Source organism: Pinus tabuliformis, chromosome 5_2 (assembly GCF_031772625.1).
Source record: "Pinus tabuliformis cultivar Carrire ecotype Pingquan chromosome 5_2, CPIR1, whole genome shotgun sequence".
NCBI lineage: Eukaryota > Viridiplantae > Streptophyta > Pinopsida > Pinales > Pinaceae > Pinus > Pinus tabuliformis.
Genome location: NC_142306.1, coordinates 455,667,469 through 455,681,834, shown reverse-complemented (window position 1 = coordinate 455,681,834; position 14,366 = coordinate 455,667,469). Strand labels below are relative to the sequence as shown.

At 41.3% G+C, this 14,366-nt stretch overlaps 1 protein-coding gene across 1 annotated transcript in view; it reads left to right on the top strand.

The window, feature by feature from the left end:
* LOC149159652 (NF-X1-type zinc finger protein NFXL2-like) overlaps nt 1–14,366 on the top strand; it is a 304,457-nt gene that overhangs the window by 58,220 nt on the left and 231,871 nt on the right. The window lies entirely within an intron of this gene.

Genomic DNA, 14,366 nt, shown 5'->3' with positions numbered 1-14,366 from the left:
AGGACCTCGTATAGGGAGACCAAGCCCCAAATGGAGAACCACCCGCAATCTTGCATAAGATCCAATGCGTTCCCTTGCCCTCCAATATAAAAAATCATTAGAATAATCAAGTAAAAGTGTTTTCAAATCATGGAACCAATGGGACACTTCATGGTGGCATGCCCTTCCATAGTGGGCTTTGGCATGTACAAGTGTCTCCAAGCTCAATAGGGGGGTTAATCGAGGACCCTATTAGGTGGTTTCAACCTTTAAAGGGGGTGACATGTCCATGGTACATCCCTCAAGTGGTATGTGGCAAATGATATAGTGATGGAACGGAGTGGGGATCAAGGGAATCATCCAGACCACATGTCATGGTACAAGGGTAGCTATTATAAGGGAAGCCACACCTGGGTATATGAGTGTAGGAGGAAGCAAATCATGGTACGAGTTACCTTGACCTTTGTTTTTCCACCCTTATTCATATGCCTTTTGCCTTTGATTGATTTTTCTTCATAATTGCTCGGGGCTCTTGGGGATGAGAGCATGATGTGTAATATATAGCAGTGGATACCCTCTCAAGGTGGGGTAGTTCGTTGCCCACCAAGGGTTGGGACAATCATTGGTTCCTTAATGATGGAGGGGGCTTATCTAGGGCCCATAAGAACCAGGGTGATGGCCATGGATAAGGGGTAGAACTCATGCTTGACTTTTGCCCACGTGCTAAATTTGTATGTCCTGACCATCTTTTGCATTTTGTGGTGCATCTCCTGTTGAGAGTGGCCAAATTATGCTTTTTCTTTTCTTTTTAGCCGCATCAACCTCCGGGCATCGTTCCAAGCCCGACCCAAGGTGAGGGAAAGGTTAACCCTATGTTGACTTAGTGGGCACATGTGGACCTGGATGGGAAAAATGATGAATGGGGTCAAAATGAGTGGAAGGGAGCAATGCATATGGTGTCCATCATGAAGAACGATGTTTGGGAGATTGTGCCACGACCAAAGGGAAAATGAGTAGTAGGCTCATGCTGCGTGTACCAAGTGAGGCATGGAGTAGATGGGAGTGTGGAGAAGTACAAGGCCAGGTTTGTGGCCAAGGGCTTCTCACAAATTTAGGGCATATACTATGATGAGACTTTTTCCCTAATAGCACGTACTCATCCATTAGGATGATTCTAGCACTTACAACACAGATGGGGTGGAAGATCCACTAGATGGATGTGAAGACTACATTCCTCAAAGGAGTGGTTGAGGAGGAGATTTATATTGAGTAGCTAGAGGGGTTTGAGCAGTTTAGCAGAGACATGCATGTGTGCAGGCTGAAGAGATTTCTTTATGGGTTCAAGTAGACTCCAAGAGCACGATACACTCGTATTGACAACTACCTTCAAAGATTGGGCTTCACTAAGAGTGAGGCGGATGCCAATCTATACTACATCATGGTTGGAGTGATTCCACTCATTCTAGTGCTCTATGTTGACGACCTTATCTTGACTGGAGCAGACAACTTGATCCAAGATTGCAAGGAGGACCTTATTGTCATTCTTGAGGCATGGATTTCATGCTCAAGGTTATTTGATTTATAGGTCAAGCACCCATTGAGTGCTTTTAGGGCTTGTTTTTGAGTCAACAAGTCATAAAGAGTCATTACCATGTATGGAAGACCCTTTTGGGCGTGTTTTATGTTGTAAAGAAAAAATATTTTAGTCAAAAATTAGAGTCAAAGACCCTCCAAGACCTTGTCATTGTGCTACAACAAGTCGGCCCTTCAAAAGGATGACAAGTCAACCTATTAGGGAATTGAAAGAAGCCTATAAATAGAAGCACTCAACCTCATTCAAAGGATATTCATTCAACTCAAGAAGTTTGATTAAAAATCACAAAAAGACACAGAATAGCCAACGAGGAAGGAGTGAAGGATTAAAAGGGGACTGTCTTGGGCTGAAATCTCTCACACGTTTGAAGTGGTTTAGGGCATCCATCTGCTGTAAGTAAACTGAATTACAGAACCATCAATAAGTCTTGTTTTTGGTGCCAAGAAGACTAATTTAAGAAGCTGAATTATCAAGAAAGAAAGTACTTCGCAAGCGAAGGAAAGGAGAGATCAAACTGCCCCAAAGTTGTCACATGTGCGAAGTGTAGTAATCGCAGGAGGCCGAAAGTTGTAGGTAAGAGAGGCTGAAGTTGCAGGTCGAAATTATTCGTCAAAGGAGAAGTGGAGGCTGCTATAAGGCAAGTTTGACTTGGGTTGACTTGGTGAGAAGGAAGTGCTTCATGGAGAAGTTTGACTTGGTCTTGGAGGGGTCTTTGTCAAGGGTCATAGGTCTTGGAATTCGTCATTTGAAGTTTTATAAGAAGAAAAGAGTTCTTGTCAGTTTTCCTCTCAAAATGAGAGGTTTTGGCCCTGGCTGATAGTCTATATTTTGTGTCCTCTTGTCTCATTATTCTTTATTGTTTGGTAGCTATTTGATGATAAGAACACTAATTATAATCAAGCGAAAGAGGAAGCTAATCAAGTTAAGTAAAAACACATCACAAGTAGTTATCAAAGTAAGAGAAATCACCTAATCTAGCTGCCCCTAGATTTCTCAATAAATCTTGCAAGGGAGTTTGAGATGAAGGATATGGGGCTTATGCACTATTTCCTTGGATTGGAGGTTTGGTAGGGTGATGGTGAGATCTTTGTGGGACAGGGGAAGTACACTACAAAGATTCTTCGAAGATTTCATATGGAGGATTACAAGGCCATGGCCACACCTCTAGTCACAAACTGGAGGAAGGTGGATGCTAGCAGAGTAGAGCGAGTAGATGCTACAGTATACAGGTAGCTCATCGGGTCATTGATGTATTTGCTCAACACACGACCTGATATTTTTTTTGCAGTAAACTAGCTGAGTGAGTTCATGATGCAACTGACCAGAGTTCACTGGGTTGCTGTGAAGCATGTTTTGAGGTATCTCAGAGGCACAACAAATTATGGATTATGGTACAGTTAGGTTGATGGAGTCAGTTTTGAGGGCTTCACTTATGCATATTGGGTAGGGTGCTCCACAGATCGGAAGAGTACTTCAGGTGGCATCTTCAACATTGGGTCAACAGTTATTCACTGGTACAATAGGAGGCAGAGATCAGTTGCTCTCAGTTCAGTAGAGGCCGAGTACATGGCTGCCAATTTGGCAGCATGCAAGGCTATTTGGATGAGGAAGTTACTTGTGGTACTTTTCAGACAGGGGATGGAGCCTACTGTGATACACTATGATAATTAGAGTTGGATCAAGCTCTTTGAGAACCTAATGTTTTATGATCGCTCCAAGCATATCTAGATCATGTATAATCATCTCAGAGATTGTGTGTAGAAAGGGGTAGTGAAGCTAGCGTACATTCCAATAGAGGAATAGACAATAAATATCTTGACTAAGGCATTGGTAAGAAGCAATTTTGTCTATTTCAGAGACAAGTTGGGAGTTGTACAAAACCGCTTCCTCCCTAAGAGGGAGTGTTGAAAATAATAGTGAGAGAAGGCCTTCTCTGGCTTGTTCTTTAGCTAGAGAGTGACCACGATCAATATTCCTTTTACCATGGATGAGTTCATGGAGATAGGAAATTCATGCATACAGTTGGAGGGCCAGTTAAGTAGATCTCCAAGTGCCATTTTGAATTTGGAAGAGAACGAAATTGGGAGCTTTAGTCTTGATTGAAGCAAGGACAAGTTTAACTAGTAGTTCGACTTAGTTAACAAGTCAATCTCAACTCGCGTTCTAAATTTGTAATCACTAGATATAACATGAGTTGAATTGATAAAACGAGGACAAAGGAACACGTTTGTATCATTATTATTGTTCCACGAGTTTGTGTGTGAGAGCTTCTTGTTGAGAGTGTGTACCTTGGAGGAGCCAATACACTGTGATAAAGAGACTTCTTGCTGCTATATTTGCGCTAAGATTTAGGAGTTTTTTCTTAAATAATAGGGGCCAAGACTTGCTCTAGGAAATAGTATGAACCAATGTAAGGGAATAGGGCCAGGCAGGCTGCAAGGAAGTAGGAGCTGAGGGAATGAGTGAGTTTTCAAGAAAAACAATTTGCCTTGTAAGAGATCTAATTGGTCATACTCTATAAATAAAATTCTACAGCAAGGAATGGGTTTTCCCAATTGGGTTTCCTAAGAAAATTATCGTGTTATTATGTGACTGTATTTTTGTCTTTGTGATTATTCTGCTTATATATGTTGAGAAATTTTGTGTCGTGGTGAAAATAATTTTTGGTTTCAATTTGTAGTTGCCATTAGTTTTAGATTGCTCATTCAAGTAGGTGCAAATTTCGTGGAATTTAACATTATACAATGTGTCAATATTGTTTGGAGCTTCCACAATCTTTTTATTTTGCTTCCTCTTATGCTTTGAGACAAAGCCTTCCTAGATAGTGGGGCATCTAATATACATAGATTATAATTGTTTGTATGAATAATTATTATGTAGGGTTGTCCTTTAGAATAGTCATATCTCTATTGCCTGATAATTATGCCAGTCGTCTTGACTACATCTTATTATTCCTTATGTCTTTAACATTATTTTAAATTTATTTTCAGTCCTTTGGACTAAATAGGTTTGTCCATTTACCCATGAGTGCTTATGAAACACCTAGATTTTTGCAAAGTACATCAAAGATTGCCCCTGTGAACAAGGGAAAACATAGAAACCCAAAGCATCTACCCCTCATCCCTTCACATGGAACGTAAAAGAGACAAAGAATTGACCTTGTTCTCTAAAATGGACTTTGCATTAGATCTTCTAAAGAGTAGGTAGTGAAGAGATCCTCAGGCAATGTGAAAACCCTAATAAAAGATGCACTAAACAAATAATGCAATCATCCAAAAGGGCCACTCTCAAATGAATCCTCCCCTGGAAAAGAATTGAGTATTGGTCTTGTTGCTACACAAACTAGTAGGCCTTGTGAAAGGGGTGCCTTACAAGGCCAAGGTTAAAGGGCACAACAACACCTGGGATAGAGGTCCACTGTCATCACAGCCTAAGTCCCCTGCTTTTCTCAGATTGCACCGATGGGAGGAGTCCCAATACTACTCACGTGCGATATTGCCCTTGTGATAGGTGTGAAGTGAGATAAGGCAACTCATTCAATGAAAAGATTCAACCAAAGTGCGAGCCTTGGGAGAGGATAGTAAGACTTTGCACGAAAAACCCCTTGATAATATGGCTACACAAAACCTAGGGTTGAGATATAATGTGAGATATAGGTATATCCTAGGTTAGCGTAGGTGAGAGAAGAGGCAATGTTAGATTTACTTCACCATGTACTGGAGTATTTGCCTCAAGTAAGTCCTCAAGTTGAAGGATTAGCCTACTAGGGTTCTCTCTTGGTGTGAAAACTAGGGCCTTCAAATTTATGGACAAAATCTAGGTGGATGCCCACAAAATTTTATGAGGAGGTAGCCCCCCACCTCAACTTTATGTTTAGGCTCCTAGGTCGTCCAACAAGTGCCTCCCTTGAAATTCACATTGAGCCCTAGTTAGGACCTGCTTATCCTCAAGAGGACGAAAAAGAAAGGTAAAAGAGAGATTAAATTTTGTTTTTATGACCACGACAAAAATTGAGTAGTGTACCTTTGTAGCTGTATGTCTGAGTGTACCTATGCTGCGGGTATTCCCTAAACAGGAGTTTCAGCGTTGCCATAGCCTATGTTCTAGCTTATTCTTCAACTGCCAATGGAACAGGACAGGAGATTTTGCTAGTGCCTAGACCCTTGGGAGGTTTGGGGTCATGAATGATCTTGATATGGGCAACTCGCTCTTCAAGGAGACCTAAAGGAAGTAGTTCTAACTACCCCCTTTAAATATTTATACTTTTTAGACACTCGTTAAATTTTAATGGAATTTCAAGAATAAAGTACAATAATCCCCTAGGAACATTCATTCATTCATTATCAAATGAGTAACACATGCAAAAATTCCCAATATCTACGCTTTAGAGCAATATTTTCACAATTAGGGCACTTAATTTAACCATGAGACATTATTCCATGCATTAGACATTAACAAAATTAGAAATTAAAGCACTTACAAGATAGTGAAGAGTATATCCATCCAATAACATGCCATTTAGAAGCTCCCAAAACAAGACAAGAATTACCCACACATCAAAATGCATCCATAACCATGTTGTTTGGGAGCGGGAGCAGGAGCGACCATTTTCAGAAGCTCCCGGTTTGGGAGCGAATCCGGGAGCGATTTTTTAAAAATATATATATTTTTTATATTTTTTAATTTTTGATACATATATGTCAACAAAAACATGTAGAATGATGAATTAGACATAAAAAACATAAAAAACATAGATTGATCATTGAACCATATCACATCAATCATCTAGAAATTATAATCGTCATCAACCATGTCTGCAAGTTAGTAAAATACATATTACGACTGCAACATATTGAGTCTCATGAATCATGATTCATCAAATTCAATCTTAAAGTTTCAACTTCAAGCTTTCAAAATTGAAAATTCAATAACATTTATCATCATTGATCACCAAAGTTGTACTTGTAAGCTAAGTTTAACCATTACAAGAAGTAATATCTTAGATATTTCTAAGTCCTAACTTCTAACTGTGAACATGATATGAAATCTTATAAATTTATAAAATGAAACATGAATAATGAAATGAAATGAAACAACTTTAGTCTTTCATGAAGCATCATATTCATAATTCACAATCATTACCAATGAGTTATAATTGCCAAGGCCCAACTTCAAACTTCAAATTTTCATTGTCACAGTGATATATTGTTTACAAAAAATATCATTATGATATGAAAGAGTCAAGAGTCAAGAGTCAAGGACTCAAAACTCAATAGTTATGAAAACTAAAGTCTAATAGAAACTAAAAAAGACAAGTAAACTGTAAATCTACATGTGGCCCTTGCCACGAGAGTCTCCAGGGGTATAAGCAGGTCGTGGTGGTCTTCTAGGAGTCTCCCGCACAGACCGACGACCAGAACTAGAACCTCCACGTGAGGGTGTAGATGGAGGTGGCGACAGCAAAGGAACAAGACTCGGACCTCGAGCACTGCTACTGGATGGTGGAGGTGGAGGTGGAGGTGGCATGGCTGCTGCAGCTGCTTCATCTTCATCCCTTACAAGTTCCTCTTCCAGTTCTTCAATATGTACAATGCCATCCTCCAAATTGTCATCTTCTGGGTGATTGTCTCAAAATTTTATATGTGGGATCCTCATAAGCCCGATCACAGTAATGACTCAACAACCTCAAGTTGTAGTGCACATAAACCAAGCTTTCTGCTTGGTTTTCATTGAGTCTGTTCCTTTTCACATTATGTATGTAGCTGTAGGTGCTCCAACACCTCTCTGCAGAAGAAGTATTTACAACCTGTGAAAGAACTTTTTTTGCCAATTTTGGCAAAAGTCCCTGGCCGCCATATGTTTCCCACCATGTGAGAGTATCAAATCTATTTCTGTCGTCTATTGCATGGAAGTTACCATACAAACCATTGCCACTGAAGTATCTGCCTATTTCAAAGCGCACAACAGCACATTCCTCCCTGTCAGGTACCAACTTTTCTAATGCTTCCAAATATCCTCTAGTTACCTCTGGATCTAAATGGGGTTTTGTCCTAACCCCACCCCCTGCTGCAGGTTGGCCCAACCAAGATGTAGAGTAGTATTTTGGCATAAGGATATACGCCAAGCAATGTAGTGGAAGATTAAGTCTATTCCATCGTTCACACACACAATCGTGAATCAATTTGTAAAAGTCAGGATCTCTATTATGAACAATATCTTTTATTTCCCCAACATGGTATCCATCTGCTCATACACCTCGCAAATCACTGGTTTGTTTGTATCTGCAAATCGAATCATGTGATAAATGGGCTTGGTGAAATCCAATACTTGCCTCACACTTGTCCAAAACTGACCATCAAGAGTGGCCTCCTCCACCATTTCAAAACCTCCCCTGTCAGCTGCATTTGTAGCCCTTTCCTTTAATACCTGCCAATGTGGACTTGATACCATGCTAGCCAATGACTCTCTTACCTTCAAAAGGCGCCTGAAGGTGAGGTAATAGCTACCAAATCTGGTCTTTGGAATCTTCAACAACTCCAATCTCGAGTGACTGCGGAAAAGGCCATGGGTATTGCTATGATTTGTAATACATTTTATCATTTGTTTGCTTTTCTTGTACAAATCACCAATCCATTGGTATTGTTCAATTTTGTTCTTGACAATATCATGCAACAGAAGGTTCAATGTGTGAACCAAACATCCAGACCAAAATATGTTGGGGTATTTATCCTCAATAATTGCTCCCGCTGCCTTACAATTAGGAGCATTATCAGTGATGACTTGGATGACATTGTATGGCCCAATACGCTCAATTGTTTCAAGTAATGCTTCTGCAATGTTGATGACGGTCTTGAACTTGTTTGAGTAATCATGTGTAGTTAGAAATATGGGACCACTAACAGACACATCAAGAACACTTATCAATGGCTTGCCTTTTACATTTGTCCATCCATCAGATACAATGGACACCCCATGGTCAGTCCAAGAACTTGTCATTCTATTCAAAGAATGTGATATTTTTGCTTTTTCATGATCAAGGCCAACGTTTCTTGCCTTGTCATACCCAGGGCTCTTGTATCCTTTAGGGGCATCATTTATGGCAGAAACCATTTCGTGCCAATAAGGTGAGCGAAGAACATTGAATGGTATCCCACATGCATAGAGAAACTTGTAAACCTTTGAATCCACATCATTCCTACACCCCTCATCAAGGAAATCTGATATGGTTCTACGCCTTAAAGATGATGACCCTGTGCCTCCATATCCACTGCCTTGGGAGGATGCTGAAGGAGTTCTTTGTGATTGTGAGCTTGGTTCAAAGAAACCCCTTGATTTTTTTGATTTGTATTGGGCTTCCTTCTCTTCCCTTACGTATTTGGCTCTATCCGCTGCTGACACTGCTGTACAAGTTTTGATTCCTATTTGTTTGTCTCCATCCCATGGCCTTTTCCCGCAGAGGTGTCTTCTAGCACGGGTGTATGAACCTGTGTAATCAGTGTTGCAATGGGGGCAATGAGATTTAGTGGTTCCACCCCTGCTCCTTGTTTCAACCCTATTAACATATTTCCACAATGGGGTTTGGTCTTGTTTAGATTTTTGAGGGTCATGTTCACCCTCCTCCAGCTCCTTCTCACCGGGGTTTTCACCAGTTCGACTTTCTCCAACTTCTTCATCCCCCTCTTCAGTTTGGCCGCTCCGTTTCCTACTCTCCAGCACCATAATAACCATAAAAGGGACCAAGAAGAGGAAAATGCCAAGAAATATAGCCAGGTCCATGGTGTTTGATGTTTTTAGGGTTTTGATTCTTGAATCTGCAAATTAATTTAATTGATTGGGATTAATTAATTTAATTTAAATTCATGATTTTTAAACTCAATAAACTAAATTAAATTAATTAAATTACTACCTAATTAAATTAAACTAACTAAACTAACTAAATTACTAAGTTACTTACCTCTGCAGGCTTGCTCCTCGCTCCTCGGCACTTGCTCCTCGCTTCTCCTTGCTCCTTTGTTCTTGCTCTCCAAAAAACTCAACTCAATGAAGTGATAATGAAGTTTTTTTAGGCCCATTGGACTTTTAAAACAAAATATATACATACATACATATATATATATATATATATATATATATATATATTTTTTTTTTTTTTTTTTTCTTAAATTTAATTTTTTTTTGAGGTCCGCGGATTTTTTATTTTTATTTTTATTTTTATTTTTTTATTTTTTTCGCCCGCCGGATCGCTCCCGGCGCCGCTCGAAACGCTCCCGGAGCGATTTTTTAATGCCCGGGAGCGATCGGGAGCGATCGCTCCTTGATCGCTCTCGGGCTTAAAACTGCGCTCCGGGAGCGACGGAGCCACTGCTCCCTATAGTGCTCTCGAAAATGGCAGGGAGTGCAAATTTTTTTCGGGAGCGCGCTCCCGAAAATCGCTTCCGTCTGGGAGCGATTTTGGGAGCGTGCTCCCGAGTCACTCAGGGGTCGCTCCCGCTCGGAGCGCGATTCAGGAGCGGGTTTGAGGGGGGGGGGGCGCTCCCCCGCAACTATGATCCATAATCACCAAGAATCCTCCACGAATTGCAGGTCCGAATTTACCAATAGGCGGAAAATCCAAAGAGTGATGGTTTGAGATGAGAGTAAGTCTCATCTATTTATACAAGTGCTTCTACATCAAATTAGATATGTGGAAGGCCCTAAAACATAACAAGATGACAAGTAACCTACCCATGGTCACAAGCCGACCATGATAGCTCATCAAAATTTAGCTGTTCGCTCTCTCTAACCCTTGCAAGGCTGATGCCATGCATGCGAAATGCCCTCCAAGGCTAGTGTTGAGGCCTCTTGTGCTAGAACTTTGGTAGAGGGCCTCTAAAATCATGATGAAGAGGGTCATCTCCTCATTATGTTGCAAAACATCTCCGGGGCCTCTATTTGGGCTTGGGGATCCAAAATGGGTCTCATGGGTCTCCAAGTGGCCCAAAATCATGTCCATGGTCCATTAATGAGGGCTCATGGGATGATACATGCCCTCCCATGTCTCTCTAAAAAAGACATAACATCCTCTTAGATCAATTGCTAAGTGTTGGGTGTAATGTGTTGCTGGCCGGGGCATCCTGTGTTGATTTGGGGTAGCATCGGATGTGATCTAGGCCTCATATTTTGCAGGGAGGCTTGGGCACATGCATTCCAAAGAACCCATAAACCGTTTTGGAAAATTCCACCTAGAGACGATTATATTAAAATAATTAATATTTTTAATGGGGTTCCTAAGTCTAAACTTAGGAAAATAAAAATATTAATGGGTATTAATCTAATTGTGGGTGTAACTTCTAGAAGAAGACGAAGATCAAACCAAAATGATCTGAGCTTTTGATTAGGAGTTAATCTAGGCCATTGGTTGTCCAACAGAAATATATAAGAAGGGGCTTGAGGGTCATTTGGAAAACACACCAAGAGAGATCAAGAAATCGATTTTCTGAAGTGAGAAGTTCTCAGGAGGAAAATTCGATTGAGGAGATTTCTTGTAGCAGAGGGGCAAGGATAGCTTCCGGAGAGAGTGATTTTCTCAGCCGGAGAATCATCAACAGAGAGAGACAGAGGGTAATCCAGCAGTGGCAGTGCTGAGCCAGAGGGGCTGACACAGAGCCACGCAGAAGCTAGTGAGGAGTCTGAAATTTGTAGAGGGAATTCGAGTTTCAAAAGCCGGGAGTTGGGGTGTGAGAGAGAGAGGCAGAAATCGAATCTCCTGGGCAGCAAATTGACTAGCTAGAGGATTGACACTGTCCCCAGAAAGTTTGACGTTGGGCTGACGCAGACACTACGCAGAGGCAGCCAGAAAACCCTAGGGCAATCATTCTGGGGCTGGATCAACCAGGATTTCTAGTGATAGTATGAGGTAACCTCACAAATTCCTTTTGCGAGTATTTCTCTCTGTAACTGAATAACCCTGTGAGGTATTCAGAATTTGCTACTGCTTAATAATAATAAACCGTTAGAGCTACTGTACCGGTTTTCCTGCATTGGGTTTTTTTGGGGACATTATCCAAAAATAATGGTGTCACAAGTGTTTGTATTTCCTTGCTTAATTAATATGTATTTGAACCATATTTAATTTGGTGTTGGCTGCTTTAGTAATTTACTTCAATATTTCATGGAGAAATCTGAAATAAGTTTGTAATGTAATTTACGAAGTAGCTTCAGTTGGTTGCAGTAGGATTCCTGAGATTGTTAGATCTACGAATTTTCACATGGTATCAAAGGTGTTGATGTGAAATAGGAAGAGCAAATCTAGCACTGAAGCAAGGGCCAACTTGCTGCAGCAAGCAGCGATTCGAATCCCCTGAGGGATTGTGTAGTTCTAGTAAGGAGGGCTATATTTTTGAAGTTGTCTCTCTCTGATTGAGTCGATAGAGAGGTAAGACTGTCAGATCGAGAATTTGGCAAGGTAGAGGAAGCCACACAGAGCTAGAGGGGCACAATTTTCTATAAGCTAAATGCTGGGCAGAAAAGTCATCGGAAGAAGGAAGCAGATCGCATAGTGAGGGAATACTTCCTTAGTGGTTTCTTATCGAGGAAATCAATATTTCTCATTTTCTGGGCAGCAGAGGAGCAACAAACTTACCAAATTCATCAGGGAGTCCGTAAGCCAGCCGAGGAGCTACGCAGTAGGGAGAAAGAGGGAGATGTTTGACAATTTTCGGAGGATATGTAACCAGTGGCTTGAGGGATCAGGACAGGTTGGATGGAGCATCCAACTATGTCATTTGGAAGGCTAGAATGTCTTTCCTTCTAGATGAGCATGCCCTCAAGACGTATGTCGATAGTGTGGTAGCTGAACCCGCGGATGCAGATCCGCTGAAGAAGTACAAGGCTGAGATGGCAAAGGCCAAAAGGATGATCCCGGACGGAGTCAAGGATCACGTGGTGTGCCATGTTGCTAGCAGAGAAACTACTAAGGAGATGTGGGATGCCTTGGCCACGTTATATCAAGGATCTTCCAAGCAGCGGAAGATGTACTTGGAGCAAAAGCTGAGATCTTCTTAGATGCAAAAGGGAGAACGTGTGGATCCACTCCTCACGAAGCTAAAGGAGACACATGATGAGTTGTCAGCTGCGGGGCAGACATCTCAGGATTCAGAGTTAGTGAGATTGGCCCTAAATTTTGTCTCCGATGAGTGACAAGTCTTTGTCTAGAGTATCCTAGGCAAAGCAACATTGCCTAATTGGGATGAGATGTGGGAAACTCTAAAACAAGAGGAGTTGAGGAGAGACTTGGTGAAGGTCAAAGTTGACAGAAGCAACAACAACAGTGGGTTGTAGCCCAAGGAGGAGGAGGAGAATGTAGCCCTCGCATCGAAGGGGCAGCAGGGGCAACAGAGATGAAAGAAGGACGTCTCCAAGGTGAATTGTTTTAGGCGTGGCGAGATGGGCCACTATTGTTAATTTTAGGTATGTTCAACACTTAGAGCAATTTATTTCAATTTTCACAGTTAGCTCAATATCTTTTCTAGATTAGCAATCACATCAGCATAATAGTAAATTGCAGATAGAACATAAACATATATTGCAGAAGACAAGCCAAGACAAGAGGACACAATATGTGGCGCTAGTCAGGGACAAGCCCCAATGTGGGGAAACTCTTGATCAATTCTTCTTATATGTTCTTCAATAGTTCAGCAGAGAGAGAGAGAGAGAGTACATATACAACAGAAGTCAACACTTTGACTTATCTATATAAGAGCATAGATAATCTATAAGAAGATGATACTGAGGTATCTGAACTCAGTTGAAGACATGTTGCTTCAACTGATTCTCCAAGGTGACTCCATCACCATGCTGCACCTATCATTGTGTTGCACCTCATCATCATGCTACATCCATCATCACTATGCTGCACCCATCATCACTATGCTGCATCTCACCATGCTTCACTAGTCATGACTGTACCTATCACTGTGCTCAATGTATACTGCATAGTATCATCACGCTGCACCACTGTCATTAAGCTGCTCTTCATCATAAGCTCCCATCACCGGGTTGCACTCATCATTATGCTACACTACACTGCTATCTCTAACACGGTGCTGCATCCAACTGTTGCATCTAGATATGTAGCTGCATCCACAGGCTGTATCTAAACTAGTTGCATCAACTGCTATAGAATCCAACCATAATGCTGCATCTCCTAGAAACCTCCTGCACGATGAGGGACACTACTTATGTCATGCTTCCACACTGCCTTAGCTGTTGGCTAGGGCATGTACAGGCTGCTATGTCATGATCCAATTCAGATCAACACTTTGACCCAACAATCCTCCACAAAAACACTGCTGACACCACGGCTTGCACTGCTGCTCCTGCAATTCTAGTAAGCAAAACTAGCCCTCAAGCGTTGCGGTGATCTAGGTGGATATTGGTGGCCACCCGCCTATTCCACTTGGACTCCCACCATTGTTTCTTTCAGTTTTTCAGTTTCTTTATTTGCAGCACAATTTACTATTTTTGGCAGTTTTTCGGGTCCTAAACTTTCGGAGGCGTTTTGAGGCCCTAAACAACGTTTTTTGGGAAAATCGGGAGTAACATGGGTTGTAGACTGATGTTGTTCACTCAAAAGTTGTAGTCCTCGGATAGATCTTTCTAACGAGGTATTGTGCGCATCAAACGAAGATCGTATGCCAAAGTTATGACCCTGGGAAGTTGATGTACCAATTTACACAAATGGGGCCCATAGTTTGGCGCTTCATCTCCTAAGGTTAGGTTATTGGATGTTTAGGGTTTTCCATTGTTTCTCAAC